Genomic DNA, 15236 nt, shown 5'->3' with positions numbered 1-15236 from the left:
AACCGTAACTTGCCCACCACTTGCACGCTGAGCTCCCTTACCTGCTCTATTTTTCATATCACATTTTTTAATATACCATTATTATTGACTTACTTTTTTATTTTTTATTTACTTTGTCTCCTCTTGACAAAATAAAACACCCATGAGGACAGTGATTTCTGTCTCTTTCATTCACTGATGTATCCCAAGTACTTAGAACAAGTACCTAAGCTCATATTAGGTGCTTAGTCAGAGTTGTTGGATGAGTGAGAGTCTCCCTACCACCCCCAACTTCAGGTCCTTCTGTGCAGTTTCTGCTTCCAAGGATGTTCTAAGCATATACAAACAGGAGATTAAAATGTAAGCCCGTTCTTATATTTTGCTATGCTGTAATTCCGTTGCTTACAACCTTCAGTAAAGCTTCTCTTTTAGTGATACCTGGGAGGACTGAAGGAATGGAGTGTCCTGTGTGTGGCGAGTGGGACAGAGAGTTGGCAAAGCATCAAAGAAGGTGAGTCACGGAATGGAGAAAAACAATTCAACAGAAACACAAAATCAGAATAAGAGATGACCAGAAGAAACATATGGTCCTAAAGAATCCTTGGCGTCATTTGAATAATGGTATATATTCTGGTTGCCTGCTCATTTACTATTCTATTCGAATGATAAATAAAAGAGCCACCATCCGCTAAGGCTGGAAGACTTGGGAATATCTAGACAGCAAATGTCTTGATGAGAATTGAAGAATTGCCCTGTTTTTTCGTGTCATTACGCCGATGGAAATATGACCGGGGGCAAGCTCTTAAATAACTGCTCTTTAGTTCCTTTTCCGCCCCCCCCCCATTGCTTTTATGAGACAATTTCAGTTCTGTGGCCAAAGGTGTGGGTGGAGGGGGCTGGGAGATTGTGGGGTTGTTGAAATTCTTCAGGGTCTTGCTCTGCGGGTCCAGAGACAGGCTCCACTTCCCCCACCTCACGATGCAGTGTTTGAAAACACTAGGACTCAGACTGCAAGGCAGAGCCGGCTTTCTCCGATGATTTTTCAGCAGCTCCTGTATGTTTCCTTCTGTCTGAGATGCCTGGGATTGCAGGTCTGGAACATGTATTAGTGGAGTAATGTCTGAGGAGAAAAGAAGGACGATAACATGGAAACAGGCTGCCATGGCAACAGTTGCAATAATAAACAACTTTTCCCCCCTAGGAAAATCATAGAGTTTGGACTTGTGACAACATTAGGAAGGGGAATAAGTAATGCCCAAGCTATCTCGTGCTTGGCTTGATTTTTTTTCTCCTGGGTTGAAGAGATTTCCTAAGTGCCTCATTGGGCAAATGGAGGCAATTATGCGTCATTCAAAATCTCATATGTTTTTCTAGAAATTTTTTTCAAGGAAAGCAACTCAGAATGTGTGAATTGGAAAGTCAAAATCATCTTTCCTCCTTCTCACTGTTACTCTTCTGGGATAAAAACTACTATAGAAACAGTTATAACATACTTATATACATGCAAATGTATTGCTAACTGGTTTGGTTTTGGGGTTGGTTGTTATTGGGTGGGTGAGACTTAGTAGGGTACAGTTGGTAATCAGTACAATTTCCTCCATTGCTTACTTTAGCTCTGAGTGCTCTAATGATGTCCTTTCTCAGTCTCTTAAAGGCATCTTAGATGGTTTTGTAGCTTTCTGATCACTGGCAAGTATTAAAAAGTCCAGTCCAGTCCAGTATAAATTAAATTAGTCTCTCATCTAATTCAAACTTTCCCCACCACCCCTGGCCCCAGCTCAGTGCTGACCAGGTAGAGAAAGAAAGCTGGCAGTGATATGATCTGTTCTTTTAAACTTCTTGCACTCCCATGTCCTTTGTGGCTTTTGGCTCCTCCAGCATGGGGAAGACGGAATTAGAAGAATAAGGGGCAGTCATATTTCACTGGCACTGTTGTAATCTGTGGCAGATGCCCTAATGCTGGCTCTTCAGAGACCCCATGACCCTCACTCCACAGGAGAATTAATCTCCTTTATACCGTTTGATGAATTTATTGCTCCCCAAACCTGGGCCCTACCCCTGGGGTACACCCTGAGGTCTATTTGCCTCTGAGCTTCATTCGTCACTTGTTTGGCCCAGTACTGCCCTCAGACTTGGGCAAGAAGGGTGCCAATCCTGGACCTAACCCTTAGAGGACCCCACTCTTGCCTTTTTATATCTGCAGCTGTTCACCTGGGTGAGAAATCACCAGATCCAGGAGGGCGTTCCCACGTGGAGCTCAGGCAGCAATTCTAGTCCTCGTTTTGGATAATGGGATCCCAGAATTCCCTGCCTGAATGGCCTCAAGCCCACTTCCAAAGCCTTTGTGAGACCTTCTTCTTCAGGTTCACCTGGGCTTCATTACAGGTGTATATATCCTGAGACCTAAGGAGTAGGCAAGGGGTGCTGCTTGCCGGAAATGTGGATGGAACTCGTGCGTGCGTGTGTGTGCACGGGCGCTGCAGCAGGGACCCAAGGGTGGGAAATGAGGGGAGGCTTGGCAGGACCAGCTCTCACTGAGCTTTGCATTTGGGAGTGAATTCCAAGAATGATGACAATCCTCTGTTTGAATCCAGCTTCCCAGGTTATGATGGAAGTATTTTTGTCAAATGAGGATGATAGAACATGTTTTATTTAGCTCGATTTATATCTTAAAATATTTAGACATAGGGTGTGTGAGCCTCCATTTGTATTCTTGGTCTGAGCCCTGGAATCTTAGGAGTGGCCATGACTAAACCCATAGGAAAAGTCATACCTCCCAGACATCCCAGCCTTTGGAGTACAGGTGGGTTCTGCCGCTGTCCTCACTCTATCCGGCATCACAGGTAGCTTCAGCCAGCCTCCCACCTTTACTCTTTTCCAGGCTAGAAGTAGGCATTTCTATCTCCCTGTCCATACCACTCATGCTTTAAGGATTACCTTTCAGATTCTCCCAGAATGCTCTTGTGCTATACTCAGCCAGCAGCAGCTGGTGGTGGCCTTGTGACTTGTTCCCAGGACACATTAGGTCAAAGGGTGAGATGTGGCTGCTTCTCCTAATAGGTAAACCCAGATTCCATGAGTGGTTCTCTTAGGGAGTATCTTCCTCAGTTTGAAGGGGAGGGGGAAAGAAAAACGACTGTGCTCTCTATTTCTATGAATTCCCTTCCAAAGATCTTCTCTAATGGATCTCGACCTTTTCTTATATGACCCAGAGGAGGGCGAGGGGGCTTGGTAGTGAAGAGCCTCTTTGGATACCTCATACTAGACTTGTGTGAATGTGTCTGGAATTTCTGTTTAGAATATGTGTGTATCTATCACCTAGTTGTTTTCAGCTTTAGCAGAATTCAAAAGCAACAGGAAAAGTCCCGTCTGGTAATCTATTACACATACATTACCTACTCATGTGTAGTCATAAACTTGGCTTTTGTATTTGGATGACAGTTTATGTATTTCTTCAACAGCTGCATAACATTTCATATGGTACATGTGGCTGTACCATAATTTAATCACTCTTACCTCAATAGTTATTTATGTGGGTTTTTGATATTACAAATAACGCTGCAGTGAATAATCCTTTAACATATATTCTTGTACCCTATGTGAATATTCCTAGAAGCATGATTGCTGACAGAGGGTCCATACATTTTGATAGGAAGCACATTTTGTATCTTAATAGGTGGAACCAAATTACTCTTCAAAAATTTTTACTAATTTATGCTCCTACTAAAAGTATCTGGGACTATCCTTTTCCCCAGACCCCTGTTTACATTGAATACTGTCAAATTAATCTAATTGGTGAAAATTATATCTCATTGCTATTTTAATTTCTATTTCCCAGATCACTAGTGAGATTGAACATCTTTTCATACATTTACTAGTCATTTGGAGCTCTGTGAATTATGTTTATGTCCCTTGATAATTTTTCTTTTTTTCATATTTAGAACTTTTTGTGTGTTAGTCATAACCACTTGACTATAAAATATGTTGTTTTTCCCCATCTGTTATTCTCAAGATCTTTTATCATTAATAGACAGACTCCTGAGACCAAGGGATTAGTCTGCCTTGAATTGACTTTAGATTGGTGTCTCTGGAAGATAACGATTTGTATTAGTCACACTAGTCTAGCTGCTAGCATCCTCCAATTTCTGTAGCTAATTCAGTAGAAGTTTATTTTTCACTTTTGCAGCAGTCCAACATGGGTGTTCTTGGTTAGCTCATTAGTATTTAGTCCCAGCACCAAGCAAAGGAAGACAGGAACTTCTCCACAAACTCCTCAGGCTCCAGTGATGTCCTTGACCTTGGGCAAATTACTTTCTCTCCCTGGGACATTTTTTTCCATTTGGAAAATGGGATGGAGTCTGTGTGGCGATTCGTTCTTCCAGCTGTTGACTTTTAGGAATCTAAATAGGATGCGTGAAAACCTAAATTTGTGGGAAAAGGCGGGTTCTGCCACAGTGTGATCAAGGTCTTCCCATTACTGAGGTTATGTATAACCCAGTATTTTTGCACTCCAAGACTGCTCAAGACCTTGACGTCTTCCTTGTCACTCACATGGGAATCCAAAGATGTCCCATGGAAATGCTTACTGCTGTATCCTGGTAGCTTCACTGCCTGGTACCCCTCCACACCACAATCCTACCACATCTCTTCTTTCTCTCTTTTGGCCTCTTAATTTTTGCTTCCTCCTTTCAAATAAACCCATGTTGATGGTCCCTTGGCTTTGAATTCCTTTCTATAGCACAGAGTCCCTCACATACCAGAGTTCATGGTTAAGTCCTTATCAGTCTTGTAAAGGTTCAGATAGAGTCTCAGATGTCTCATGGAGAGTTATTGTGCACCATAGCACTTGTCCTTGTTTTTCTGTTTGACCAAACTTTGGGGAGTGGCAGATGATGGTCAAATGAACTCTAGCTCCAAGAGGCCAAGAATCAGTTCTGTAGGAAGGTGGTATGAATGTGGCCTTTCCACTGACTAGAGATTTCATAGAGGTAGAACAGACACGTGATAGGTCCTGGGGCTATCTTGAAGAATTCATTTGCCACATGTTTTGCTAAGATGTGAAGAGTTTGACGATCAAATATACATTGACAGCGGCCAACAAGGTCTTGGAGCTGGAGAGGGGCTGGAAGAGGTCTTGGCTGATGTTCTGGTCCAGTCTTGAACTCTTATTCTTTAAAGTTCTTCTAATATTCGCAGGTCCAGGATGTTCCTGTCATTACCAGAACATTAGACTGCACTGTTCGGGGCCTTGTATAGGGCTGGGGGTAGTCAAGATGATGGAACAGAATGCCGAAACGATTTTTCTTTGTATCATGTAACCCTTTCTAATTCAAAAATTAGGAAAAGGATAGTAGTTATTGAGGGAAGTGTTATATTGGTAAATTACCTCTTCAGAATGACTAGCACTGTCCTCAGTGTATACCAATCTACACTTTGACCAAGCCTTAATTTCTTCTTCTTTATTGGATACACCTGGGAGAGAAAAATGAATTTACCAACCCAGAGCAACAGTTATGGGAGAGAAGCTGCCCTATGGCAGAGAGAATTTTCTAGCAGAACTTTCTTATTCAGGGAACCCACCCTGTGCTGTGGGCTCCTTGCGGGCAGGGCCGTTGTTTAGTCACTGTTGTTTGCAGTGCATGTTGGTCATAGCATCTGGAATGATCAGGTGAATTCAGGATTGCCCCTCAATATCCATGACAGATGCTCTCAGGGTTGAGGTACCCGCTTTAATGAATAAAGCTCCATAGTGATTGACTCACAATTTGGCATATACTCTCTTATTCTGTTGTGTTCTAAATCTCACTCTATTTCTTACTTTTTCTAATTTAACATGATTTTTGAGATCTATCCCTACTTCTAGGTGTAAATTATGATTTTTGACTGCTGTATAATGTTCCATTATTTATTTATACCAAACTCTCTTGAGATGGACATCTAGGTTGCCGACAACAACAAATTCCTAGCCACCGCCTTGCTCAAAATATATCCTCATACTTGTCTTCTTCTGAAATGCAGCCTGTCTCTGTTTAGTGTTTATGCTAATGGTTTCAAGCACGAATTAATTGCTTTCTTAACTACTTTGTAAATCCCCCTCAAGCAGATAATCATAGTATCTCCCTCTTAGGGTGGTTGTGGGTAAAGATGAGATCATGTGTATGAAGTGCTTAGTACATTATCTGGCAAGCAGAAAATTCTCCATAGATAGTATAAGCCGTCTGGAGCCTAGAACACATTAGGACTTTAATAAATACCAATTATAATAATGAATGTTTAATTACCTCTGGTGATCTGGGGTCTCCTACCCCATAAAGCTAGGTCCCAGAGCACTTGAAACACGAGGTCTTCAGGAGATAGTAATTACGATAGTCACCATTTATCCTCTCAAGCTATTTCCTTTTTACAGATGATAATATTGAAACTCAGAGAGGTTATACATCTTGCTTGCGATCATTCAGCAGCGTAGTTAGTGGTAGAATAGTTAGTCGGGGCTTAAACCCTAACTCCAAAGCTTTTATTTTTAACTATTCTGCTATATTGCCAACCCCAGCCCTGGAAGTATGCTTAGATTATTACTATTTCAGCAACAATAGCTTTTGTTTTCTCTTTGTGTGGATAACAGAATTTAAGATTCCGTTAATGTTTACTGAGTGCCATGTGGTAGGCCCTGCCAGGACCATTTTTAGGGTAAATTTGTGTAAATTACTGAAAGATGCTCCCTCTGGGTGAATACAACTGTGAACACATGGCTTGGTCAGTAGAAACTGGACTGGATTCTGACCTCTGGTTGTCCCCTAACCTAGGCACCTGTATGCACTACATAAACTGTCCAGTTATATGCTGTACCCCTGGGAACTTACTGGGTGTTTCCTCAGCACCATGCTATTGAATCTGCCTCTTCACCATAGTTCTATGGGGCAAGTATAATTATACTCTGCAGATGAAGAGACTGAGGTTCAGAGTTGTGACATTTCCAAAGCTGCATGGTCTCAGGGTGCAGATCCAGTGTTCAAATTGGAGTCCTCTGATTTCAAATGCAGAGACTAAAGTAGTGGGGTCACGCTGTAAGAAAGGAAAAGAAATTTAGGAATTATTGGGCAAAACTTGCCAAGTTTGACAACTACTGCTCAGATGTAGCTGTCTGTCGGGTGAGTGATGGATGTGGACCCCTATCAGAACTCCAGAGGAGACAGAGTTCCAGGCAGGCTGGAGTCCTCTGGTGAGAAACCACCAGTGAGCTTGGAGCTGTGGAATGTGGCTGCTTAGAGGATATTTTAAGCTCCTGGAATACCTGCATTTGCAGAGAGGCACATGCTCAACCAAGGGCCAAGAGAGCCTGGCTGAGTGGAGCGGGACAGTCTGATGGGTAGTGTGGTTAAGATACTGGCCCCTGGGGTTGCCATCTGGCTTGGCACATAGGACCCAACCTCTCTGGTTTCCTCATCTCCTTTCTTATTCTTCTCTGACTTTTCTGGTCCTTTGGAAACTGAATTTGTGATCTTCCTGAAGATCCTTCAATGTCCTAAAGTTAAATCAGGACCTCTAGTTTTAGAATGGTCTATGAAATCATTGTCTCAAAGAGATACCTGCAGCCCCATGTTCATAGGAACATTATTCACAATAATCAAGGTATGGAAACAACCCAAGTATCCATTAACAGATGGATAAAGGAAATGTTTTATATATATATGGAATATTTATTATTCAGCCTTTAAAAAAAGAAGGAAATTCTGTCATTTATGATAACATAGATGAACTTGGAGGGCATTATGCTAAATGAAATAAGCGATACAGAGAAATAAAGAAACAACTCATGGTATCATTATATGTAGAATCTTAAAGAAAAAGATTGTCGAATTCAGAAACAGAAAGTAGAAAGGGGCTGGGGGGTGGGGGAAACAGGGAGAAGTTAGTAAAAGGTACAAACTTTCAGTTGTAAGATGAGTAAGGTCTGAGGATCAAATGGATAGCATGGTCACTATAATTGATAACCCTGTGTTATATAATTAAAATTTGCTAAGACAGTAGAACTTAAATGTTCTGAGAGAAAGAGAGAGAGAGAGAGAAGAAAGGTAAATATGTGAGGTGATAGATGTGTTAATTAACTCTGGGGGAAATTTTTTTCTCAATGTGTGTGTATATCAAATCATCACATTGTGTACTTTAAATGGCTCACATTTGTCAGTTATACTTCAGTAAAGCTGCGGGGGAAATGTTGTTCTAAAGCACTGGGGATTTTTCCGCCAATGATGGAGATATATATTTGGATAGGCGATTTTTAAGTTACTCTTTTTAGGGATTTCTTCCCTCCAATGCTGTGGACTTTTTCCATCAAAAAACTGTGATAGGTGCTGGAAACATCATGGTAATATGTCCTTCTTTGAGGGAGTTTGCATGTGAAGAGAAGAAGACTAATAAACAAGCATATATAATCTAATATAATAAGAGCTAAAATAGGCACTACAACACTCTGGGGGAAATCAGAGAAGGCTTCTCGGAGGAAGTGATATCTAACCTGAGCCCTGAAGAATGAGTAAAAAGTAGAATGGGAAGAGAGTTTCTTGCTGAAGGCATTCTGTGGAAAGGCTAAGTGCAAGTCACTGTTCAAAGTACAAAAAGCATGGGAAACAAAAGTCCCACTTTTTATTTTTTTTAAGTTTTAAATTTTGTTTTGTTCTGTTTTAGCTGCGTTCATGCATTTGGACTTTATTCTGAGGGCAGTAGGAGGCCCAGAAGGAATCTGAACAAAGATTAACCTGCTCCGAAGTTGAGGAAGACCACTTTGGCCCAATGGAGAAGGGAATGAGAATGGGGCAGAGACTGTGGGCAGAGAGGTCCGTTGGAAGACTCTCTAGGTGTGGGATTATTTAAGCAAACCATGCGTCTCAGCCCCTCTCCTTCCACCCCAGAGTAGCTACCTCTGGAATCTCTGGAATCTCTGAGGTCCTCCTCCCCAGGCGGGTGGGAGACCATGGTTCTTCTGCCTCCCAGACCAGTGCTGTGCTCCAAAGCTTCCCCCATCTCTTTCCCTTCCAAGGATCAGTTCACCCTCTTCCCCACCCTGCAGCTAATCTTTCCTCCCAGCATCCCCTTGGCCTCCGGACTGATCATGCATATTACTTCCCATGCCCTTTAGTTTCCCTTCCTGACTCTTTTCTGATCTTCTCTTTGCCTCCCTGGGGATAGACACACGGATAAATCTGCCAGCTTCTTGGCCAGGGACCCCAGTCTGCTTTCTAGTCTGGCCTGGCATTTTCCCTTCCCTCAGCAGGGCAGAGGCAGCAGCTTCAGTCTGGCCTGGGATCGGACAGAGGGGACAGTGAGGGAGTTCTGGTTGCTCAAAGGTCTTGCTTAGACTCGAAGAAGGAAAGAGAAACTGATTCTGGTCTCGTTCATCAGAGAGTAGTGCCCTGTCTCAGCGGTTCTCAACCCAGGCTCACCTTCAGGGGCCTTTTAAAAAACAAACAAATGCCCGGTTTCCACCTCAGATATTGATTTAATTGTCATGGGAAGAATCTAGGCATCCCTGGTTTTAAAAACTGCCCAGCTAATTCTAATCTTTTAGGCAGGATGAAGAACCATCCTGCCTAAGCTTTCTTAGCATCACATTTCAGAGATAAGCTGACACTAGGTGGAGCGTTAGCTCTGGAAAATTTTTTTTTTTTTTTCTGGGCTTACCTTGGACAAATCATAGCCTCTTGGAGCCTCATCTGTTCCCTCTTCTGCATGGGGAGGTTCATAGCACCTACCTCTTAAGATGATTATGAACCTGTCAAGTCAAGCGTTTGCGCTGCTTGGTAGCTTGTTAGCATCCAACCTCGAGCACTGACTGGTTGTTTTCTTGTTACACCTTCGAGTTAGGCATTCCCTATCCCTCCACTTCCTAGTTACTAGCTAACTCGTAGTGTGAGTTAGATGATCAGATTTCTAACACTCAGCCGTGAGAGATGTTTCAAATGAGGGAGTAAAGTACAGGGTTAAAATTCTTGCAAAATGATTACATAGAATAAGTTTGACCCAGAGGCCCCACCCCCATTTCCTCTCCCTGTGCCCTAGGGTTTTCGACAGGGTTTGAGGCCAGTGGAAGTCCTTCAGTACCAAGCATGCATCCCCAAGGAGGATGGAGAGAGAACTTTTCGGGATCATTTTCCTTTAATACGTGGTTTCAATGCCATTATAAAATAAGACTTTCCATAGCTTTCCTGCCAGAGTTAGATGACTATATCCCTCCTGGTGGCCTGTGTGGCCTGTTCCTGTGGGTGGGCTCTCCGAGTCTCCTACTTCTGTCTTCCTTTGGGTGTGATTGAGGGGGCTACAGGAGGGGGAAGTGTGAGTCCTCCTGGGCACACTTGGTTCTGCAAAGAACTTGGTCTCCTTACTCCTGATATCACAGCTATGTTTTGCCGGGTACGGGAGAAATGTTGGAGGAGAGAAACGTCACTGCAAATGCATCACCACCCCGGGAAAACTAGCTTGCAATATCCTTCATAATGAGTCTTTCTCAAAAGATTTGAGACTCAGGGAGGTAGGCAGTGGTGCTCCAGAACAGCTGAAACTGAGTTTCAGAGAGAGGCTCAGGAACCAGTGACAGCTGATGTGGAGAAGCCCATGCCTTTACTGCAGTTGCAATAGAATTTTAATCCAAATGATATTGCATTGCTTTTCTCTAGAGACTGGCTCCCCATTAGGACAGAAAACACACACTGTTTTCAAATACAAGCCCTAAATGGATGAAGCTAAGGAGTCCGACAGCAATGCAGTCTCTGAACATTAAGCTATGTTATGAAGCATTACATCATGCCAAAGAAATTTTAAATGATGTCACAGCACCTGGATGTCCTGTGCATTGAATCACTTCATAATTCAACAGTTGTCTCAGTGAGCATCTGTTTCTTCTGTTTTACCACAAATACATCACAGGGGCAGAACTTACAAATTGCAAGCATTGATTGGTAATTGAACTGCTTCTCACACAGGCAACTCTTTGTAACGTGATCCAGAGTAGGTAGCTGCATGGCTTTGTGTGTCCTGGAGAACCGAATGACCAATTCACTATTTAAAGAGGCGGCCTTATTGCAAAATTAAAAACAATCATAGTTTGGTGTTCATTGTTAACAATTATAAAAAATTACAACTTCAACATTAATTTTTATTGTTTCCACTAAACTTTATTTAACAATGGTTAATCATTTCTCCTGAGCCTACCTGGCAATTTATTTAGTGAGATAAAATATGTCAAATGGTTAGCACAGTGTCAGATGTTTAATAAACAGATAAGAAATTATGGTCATCATTTTATCATGGGAAAATTATAATTTTTCCTAAAAGGTAAAAGCATTTTGGCAAAACTTAGCATTTTCAAAAGAGGAATAAAAATGATGCTAGTCAAATGGCTAGCGTGATTATCTAGGAATCACAGTATTCGTGAAGTTCGGGTCTAGGTATTCACTGACACCATTGTTTTGACTGGTTTTGCCCTTTCTTGAGAGGCAAATAATATTAGCAGCAACTCATGTAACTCTTATAACTCCCGTAACAACTCCTGCATAAATATTAATATTGGTGGTAATAGTGGTCATAATTATAGTTGGCATCAGTTGTTTTGTTTGCCCAGTATCCCAGCCCCTTGCTTTTGCCGATATCTAGATTTTCCTTTGGATAATTACCCCTCCCCGTTGCATTTGGTCATGGTTGGGATGTCAAAGTGCATACCTTTCTTTGGAGGGTGACTAAAAGATGGTGGTGGAGCTGATTCATTCTGAGAGCAACACCTTGATGATATCATCATTAGTTCCCGTCTCTTGCTGGGGGCTCTCTTGATTCCTGCTTTCTGGTTCCTTCCAAACCTTGGCCGTTCACCTTATCCTTCGTTTCTGTCAACTATCTCAGAGCCACCCAGTACATTTTCTTTTCTTTCTTCATAAGTTAACCAGAGGTGATTTGCCTAGCTTAGTAATCAAAGAAACCTAAACAATATTTGGGAGGTAATATTAGCTGTGACTGTTTTTGTCATCATTTTCAAAGTCACAGTACTCATAACTAACATTTGCTTACGACTTGTTATGATCCAGGCACTGTTCTACGCATTATCTCATTGCGCCCCCATAACAACCCTGCGAGGCAGCTGATACGTACCATCATTACCTTGGGCAGATAAGAAAACGGTGGCTTGGAGAGATTAAATAAATTGCCCAGAGCTAGTTGGTGATGGAACCAAGTTTAAAATGCAGCACCTCCAACTCTGGCGCTTACACCTCGATCATGATACTGTTTCTCTATTAAATGATTCAGACAGGATGTGCCTGGCAACATGCTAATTACTTTACATCAATTGCCTCATTTAATTTCACAAAAATCAAAACAATCCAGCTTTAGTGCAGGTTCTGATTGCAGCCATATAGATGAAGAAACAGGGGCTCAGGTGGGTTAAATGCTTTGTGCAAGGTCGCTCAGCTACTAACATTCCACAGCAAAGCCATCAAGCCCAAAATGTTTGAGTCTTTTGGGAGAGGGATGAGTAGAAGGGCCAGGTCTGCCCAGACTTAACCTCACCAACTGTCAACAGAACAAAGAAACTTTAAAAAGTGCTGAGAACCAGGCTGCCTTTGGAGGCTTCAGCTGAAAGAGAGAACTTCCTTGTTCTGAGATAACTTTGAACCTTCATTTCTAGGCCATTTGTTTTTTTTTCCCCTCCTTTCTTCTTTGAGAATTCCAGGCCTGATTAGATCATGCTCTGGACTTGAGTCGGCCAAAGGCCACGGTTTAAATCACTGTGATCCTGATGACCTTACAAGAACATTTTAAAAAGATAAATCTATTTATTTTACACTGAGATAATGGAAAATCAAGCAACCCCTGCTCCTCTCCAGGCGACCTTGCTTGCCAAATTGGTTTTCATGACATACTTTTATAGTTAATTTATCTTCTCCGAAGAATGAGATTTAAAAACTAAAAAATAAAGAAGCCTTTAGTAGCGCTTGTGCCAAATACAATGGTGAAAGCCAAGAGCATCATCATAGATCCTGTTACCAGAATTGGCAGGTCGATGTGTTTCTAGACATGAAGACAAAGACCCCAAAATTCCAGTGAGTCTGGGGAAACGTTCAGTGGCTGTATTTTAGGGGCTGCGTGGGGAAATGAATGATGTGGAAGGCACTCATGTGGCTGCTCTGTGGCCTCCACCACTGACACCAAATCCCACCAGCGTTTATGGCCCCCATCCCCAAACTCCTAAGTCACGCAGGGTTGGAAATTTGAAATTTGTGCCCAGGAGGTAGATAGGGCCGTTTTGAGAGGATTATCTGGCTGGTGGTGATGTGGTGATTAATCAAGGTGACAGCAGAAGAACCAATGATTTCCGTTTTGTCTTTTAAAGCAATTATTTCTGGACCAAAACAACTTTTACACAGCTTTCAGAAGAATGGAAGGATGGGCTTGCCATCGATTTAACGTCTCTATGCCTCATTTCCTCTTCTGTAAAATGAGGTAATCTAGTGCCTAACTCAGGGTAGGTGGGAGGATTATATGAGATAATGCATGCACAGTGCTTGGCATAGGCTAAATGGCCAATAAACAGGAGGTTCTTGTTATCTTTACTCCACTCCCAAGCTGTATCACGCTGGGTTCTTATCTATGGCCACTGGTCTGCCTTCAGGGGCTCATGGCCTACTCAGATTATCTTTGAATGCCTTCCTGTGCTACCATTTTTTTACACAAATCCATTCCCTTCATTTTACAGGTGGAAAAAGAGATTGATGCCCAGATAGGTTACATAATTATTTGAAATCATACAATTAGCAAACCTCTCTTGCTACTTTTATGTAGTAGTTATCTATTGTCACATAACAAACTATCCCAAAATGTAGCATCTTAAAACAACAAATATTGTCTCTCGCATGTCCTGAGGGTCAGGGATCTGGGAGTGGCATAGTTTTGTGGTCTGGCTCAGTGTCTCTCATGAGGTTGCAGTTGAGGTGTCAACTAGCCTGCAGTCAACCAAAGAAAGGCTTGGTTGGGCTGGAAAATCTTGCAAGTCACTTACACAGCTGTTGACAAGAGGCTTAGTTCCTTGCCATGCGAGGCTCTCTATCGGGCTGCTTGTGACATGACTTGCCCCAGAGTGAGTGACCTGAGAGAGTGCAAATGGGAGCAGCAGTGTCTTCTATAACCAAATTGCAGAGGTGATGGACTGTCACTTCCCCCATGTACTATTGGTCACACAGACCAACTTAGATGCACTGTGAGAGAGGACTATATACTGGCATGACTGCCGGGAGGTGGAGATCATTAGACTCCATCCTGGAAAGCGGTTATCACTTAAGACTGGCTGCTACACAAGACGTAAGGACAAGAGACCTTAACATGGTCCCCCAGGACCTGCTTACCTCACCAGCCTCCCCTTATTGTTGCTCTGTGGGCTCCAGTTTGCACCAGTGTGTTTTCAGCTCCTCACATACACCATGTTCCTTCCTAACTTGCCTTTGAAAGTGTTGCTCCCTCTACCTGGAACACTAATGTATCGCTCTATTTGTCTCATCCCCTGGAACACTAATGTATTTCTCTAATGTCTCATCGATTCCTCTTTATCCTTTAAAGCTCAGCTCTGCAAACATGTCCTCCAGGAAGTCTTCCCTGATTTCCTAAACTAGGTCTGGTCTTCTGATACTATTCGCTGTATTGGTAATAATCAAGTTGTCAATCAGTTAATACATGCAAGAGTATGTGGTCTGACTTGTGTTCTGGCAGTCCAGATCATAAAGTCAGGCCTAGAAGTTTCTTCACTCAGAATCCTGGGTCCATACTCTTTATAACTACTTTTCAATCCCTATTCCTAGGGGGAAAGAAACAGCTGTTACTGTACCTTGTCCTTATACAAGGCTCTTTTCATTAGTTCTAAAAATAGGATCATGCTGATTTTCCAGTCTGAGCATCTAGCCTATATTTTTGCTTCCAGGCTTCTCTATTAACCACAAGAAAGTACTTTCTTTACAGCTTGATATTTTATGTTCTTATCACTTCGATTCTTATTCGTCAGCATGAACAGTGTTTTAAAAGTCACCAGCAGCACTATTTCTCACAGATTTTCTTTGGAGATCGGGTCCTGCTTCTAGAATCCACTGAAGGGAAGAGTTGGGGAAGAGAATTCTCCACTTTTACCCCAGGATTGTGGTTTGGCATGCTGGAGGAGCCACTCAGAGCAGGCCTGTTAGTTCTCTTTCACTCAGCGCTCGCTCGCTCTCTCTCTCTCTCTCTCTCTC

The 15236-nt window shown here is 42.4% G+C and overlaps 1 protein-coding gene across 2 annotated transcripts in view; it reads left to right on the top strand.

Annotated features, from left to right (window-relative positions):
- The window catches only part of PAMR1 (peptidase domain containing associated with muscle regeneration 1), a 141163-nt gene that overhangs the window by 46171 nt on the left and 79756 nt on the right, over nucleotides 1-15236 (top strand). For both annotated transcript variants that reach the window (XM_039867066.1, XM_039867062.1), the window contains one exon: nucleotides 412-490. The gene's annotated coding sequence lies outside the window, so the exon portion shown is untranslated. The remainder of the gene's footprint in view (nucleotides 1-411; nucleotides 491-15236) is intronic.

Source organism: Pteropus medius, unplaced genomic scaffold (genome assembly GCF_902729225.1).
Source record: "Pteropus medius unplaced genomic scaffold, Ma_sr-lr_union100, whole genome shotgun sequence".
Lineage (NCBI taxonomy): Eukaryota > Metazoa > Chordata > Mammalia > Chiroptera > Pteropodidae > Pteropus > Pteropus medius.
This window is presented reverse-complemented; position numbering and strand designations above follow the sequence as displayed.